This window comes from Trachymyrmex septentrionalis, unplaced genomic scaffold (genome assembly GCF_001594115.1).
Source record: "Trachymyrmex septentrionalis isolate Tsep2-gDNA-1 unplaced genomic scaffold, Tsep1.0 scaffold7, whole genome shotgun sequence".
In the NCBI taxonomy this organism is placed as follows: domain Eukaryota; kingdom Metazoa; phylum Arthropoda; class Insecta; order Hymenoptera; family Formicidae; genus Trachymyrmex; species Trachymyrmex septentrionalis.
In genome coordinates this window covers 632,960-637,878 of record NW_017305884.1, presented here as the reverse complement: position 1 = coordinate 637,878, position 4,919 = coordinate 632,960, and positions in this window count along the sequence as shown.

The window sequence follows — 4,919 nt, the reverse complement described above, 5'->3', positions numbered from 1 at the left end:
TATATATATTAATATATCAATAAACATAAATACACGCGTGCGCACATGCATACACACACGCATGCACGCACAGTTCTATCATTAATGATTATATTTTTTATTTCCAAAATAATAAAAATACATATTATATTAAATAATTTAAATTCTATTATAAACATAGAAATCATTCATAAAAATTATTTAGTAGAAGAAAAAGAAGTTTTTATCATAACGTAATATTTAACATTACGTTATGAATTTTTATGTGCGTTGATGTAAGTTTACGTACATGCTTCCGTTTACGATCTGGAAGCCTATTATACGGTTCCTGAAACAAGATAAAAATTACAAAACTGATGAAATTCACTAGATATTGACCAATTAAGTTATTAATATTTTAATAAGTTAGTTCACTTTTTTGTAATTTTCACCTCGTTTCCAGAGCCTTAATAGGCTCCTATTATTTAATGTAACGTAACGCGTTAAGGCCCATCAGATTTGCATAATCGTATGAACGTATGCAAAAAGAAAATTATTCAATCGCATTTTACGTCCTTACGATAGAAATGTAATTGGATAGTTTTCTTCATAAATCTTTACATTAGGGAATACCTCGCTGATATTATATATGAGGAAAAATTAATACTGATCAACTTTTCCTTATAAATTCTTTAGAGGACATGTGATATGCTTTATAAATGTAATAGATTAGAGGACATGTGTTTACTTTTTAAATGTAATAGAACTTACTTTGTTAATAACTTGATAATGAATAGTGATCGTCAATTAAAATCTTCTGAAGGTCACTTCAGAAATGAAGTTATGACTTTGATAATGTATGTCAATGTCAAAGTCATCAGAGTTTTCTCTCTAAAGGTAAAGATTTACTACTAAAATTATAATTACACTTTAAACTTTAAATATCTTAGAAACTATATAAAAAAAACCTGATTAATTTTAAGGAAAAGTTAATCTTCAATATACCCTCACCTCTATAACACATATGTCAAGGTCAAGATGATCGGTGAGGTGTTTCCTGATGTAAAGAAATACTTTCCTTTATGCATATAGTCATGCAGCTATACAAGTTTATCTGAATAGGTCCATGTTCTTGTGTTTAGAGCCTTGTTCTTTTTCATTTTTTTACCGCCCGAAATAAAAACTGATAAACTTCAAAAGAAACAAGACTGTCGATAAAACAATCAATAGTTATAGGTTCGGTTTTTTATTATATTGAATATTCTATCTTATTCAATGGATAAAATATCAATCAGGTTAAGCCTAAGCACAAATTAACCTGATAATGAAAAACCGGACCTATGACCATCTTATCGATAGTTGTGTTCTTCATTTATAATGATGTCATGGATGAAGCCCATTGTATAAAACATCATTAAGTCAACTGATCAAAATAATGAAAAACCGAGTCATAAGGAGAGAAAAAGACAACAAATAAAAAGTAAGAAATAGAACACAGAACGCATTGTTAACTTAATCTTATCAGTTAGGAAGCCATATTGCACGATAAAAAATAGAAAAATACCTAGCAAAATGTTAGCAATTTGCCTATAAATTACTGGCAAATTCGATCAAAATTTCAACAACTAAATTTGCATTAAGCTTGTATTAATGTAAGAACAAATTACTGTCAAAAATCAAGAGTCAATTCTTATCAATTTTATGACGTTCTCAAACTTTACATGATTTTTATTAACAATAAATATTAACTATATTTTTCTGTTCTTCAGTAAACGAGAATAGACTAAAATAGATTGAAATTTTAATCCATTTGAATCCATCTGAATGCATACTTCAGTAGCATTTGTGATCTATTTCTACTTTTTGGGGTTCAATTGGTTAGAAAAACTTTTTTTAAATTTAATAGGATTAAAAAACTACATTTTCTATTGATAATTTTGAGCAGTATTCACGATATACTTATAGAACTAAAATTTTTTTTAGATTGAAAAGCATAAAAATATGCTTTATGCAAATAAAAATGCATTGGGATTGTAAAGGATTCATTTCAACGTTTGTGAATGCATACTTCTGAAAATCTGAATCCATTCCAATTCATTTCAATCCATTCTCTTTCAATCTATTTACTGAGGCTTTAAAATATACATAACTTTTATGAATGATCACTATATTCGTGAAGCTATATAATATTCAGTTTGAATTGTTTATGTTGATATGGTCTTGTATTTCTACAGTATTGCCTACTTTTTTAGGAAATGAATATAAAAGATGATCTCTCTATATATAAAATAGAGAAGTAGATATATATGTACACAGATAATGTATGTATAATAATAGAAAAATCATAGTAAAATAAGCTTAATATTAAAAATTTGACATATTTAAATAGGAGCATTATAAATCAATGGGTAGTTCTTATTATACTCACGTATTAGAGCTTCTAAGCTAGTAGTAACCACATCCATGCTTAAAATCGTAATTGTTTAATGCTATATATAATTTCCAGATTTACCGGAGACTAAAAGAGCTTACAGCATTTTTTTTATATCAGAAATATTTCTGTAAATACATTTCAATTATCACTCAGGACAAACGTCACAATCGTAAATTGTTATATTATGTCTGAGAATCAAATGTCAATTCTAATTTTCTATTACTGGTTTTCAATTAATATAAAACAAATCTAGTTGCTTTATCGTATCTAATTTATTTGCTTGTCCCATAGGTTTTTTAAATATAGAACAGTTCTTTCTCTTACGGAAAACATCTCACTTTGTTATGCGTCGATTCACAATACTCTAAACAGGTATACTTTATAGAGCTATGACAGTCATGACAGTGAGAAAATACAGAGAAAGGAAACCTTCGCCATATGCCTTCTGCATACTGAATAACTGATGAGTGATAAGTGACAAACGATATCCAATGAGAAAGCTGTTTTTTTTGCACGTGACAATGCGTAACATAAGGTTCTTATGGGTGCTTTTCAATTGCTTCACACGAACATAGTAAATTAATTCACATATTTTCCGTGTTAATAAATAATTTAAATCTTTTAATTACATAATTCTTTGTTGTTACGATAATAACCTTGAAATAATTAAATTATTTATTAGCACTGAAAATATGAAAATCGATTTGCATTCAGTTGCACTAATTACTGTAATCGTCGACACAATGCTTTATGATGATTGCTGTTATGGAAAGGATTACTGTTATGTGTGCCATGGCCTTTAGTCCGGATTTACAATGAATGATTTAAGCCTTAAGCCGTAAGAAATTGATCAATTACAGTAGAGTGCGAGGAGAATAATCGACTGTGATTCGTCCATTGCTTAAGGTTCAAAAATCTTGTAGATCCGGACTAAGGGTCTCTATATATACATGCATATACTAGTGTCGATTGTGTAGAAGTACATAAAAGTCTGTGATGTTTCTGCATCTGCTGCATCCTGTGTGCAGCCCAGTGCAGCCGTAATTGTCTGTGATTGTCTGTATTGTGAAATTGAGTGATTGTGTACATTCTTCTCACTTTGCACAGTCAAAATCCATACAACTTCGATCGTTTTTCATCTTATTTTTTTCCTCTACTTGCCTCATGTATGCGAAATCTCTTCGATAACCGCAAGTAATCACAATTGATGATTTTTTTTTTCAACCGAAGTAGTTTCGTTCACGATGATCGGTGAGAGTGCGTTCTATTTGATACTCACAACGCTCACAAATATTCTTGCTTAACATTTGACAAACAACAAGGATGAAATGCTTTCATAAACGTTGCGAGTGTCAAGTGAAACGTAGCTTAAGTGAACTTATGTTAACGTACGTATTATGTATATACCATACCTAGTACATATATATAAAAATCGTTTCTCGGTTATTAACTGTTACGCTTTTAGGTTAGGACGCAACGATTAGAGAATGTGTATTGTACTGGAAAAACATCAAGTGAAAGTGCTGGTTGCAAAAATTCCGATAGAGCAAAGGCTGACAACGCTATTATCGCGTATCCTAAAATAGACGATATTTTAGGAAATGTTCCGTGAGAAACTTCAGTGTGGGTATTAGTGATTTTTTTATGGATAATTCACTTGCATCAACGTTTCCTGAACAATGTCTGAAGTGATATTTGCAGGTTGGTGTCATTTAAAGTTTTTGAATTACCATAAAGGATTCAATAAAGGGCAGATTATCTGATGAGGTTTATTTTTGCCTAAGATCTATGTCTTACTGATTATATTTTGCACAAGTTATAGAAAAAAAATCAAAGAGAGACAAGAAAGAATTTAGAATTGCATCTAAAGTCGTGTCGAGTGCAGATTTAAAATTTTTGAAATTAATTGAAAAGGGCAAATAAGCATTGCAAAAATGTCAGTTGCTAAAATAAAATATGTAAAATCTAATACACATAAATGTAATTTTGTTAATCACACTAAGGATGACCAACATTTAAAAGGTTGAAACATATATCTCATTATATTTATGTATATTAGTTTTCACATATTTTGTTTTAGCAACTGACACCTTTGCGATGCATATTTATCCTTTTGTACTAATTTGAATTGTTTTTGAGCTTAGGATATTTTTAATTTGAATTTTTTAATTTTTGTAAGTTTTTGATAAAACTGCTGGAAATAGAAGAGTTAAGAATCTTTTATGTTGGTCATAATCTGTTGTCTTGTGCTCTTACTCTTATCATTATTTTTTATGATAACAATTTGATAATCGTAATTTTTTATGATTATAATGATAACTAACTAAACACTGAGTTGCGCTAAGATTAGAAAAATCCTTTTCAAAAGTAACTTGCCTCTACTATGCGTTATTTATTGAAAAAACAAACTTATAACAAGTTACTTTTTTCTGTTACAACGAATAAAAATAATTATAGTTGCAAATATAAAACGTCTGCTTGCGTTGCTTGTACTTTTTGTACTCAGTATCTTTACTTTCTTTTGTTC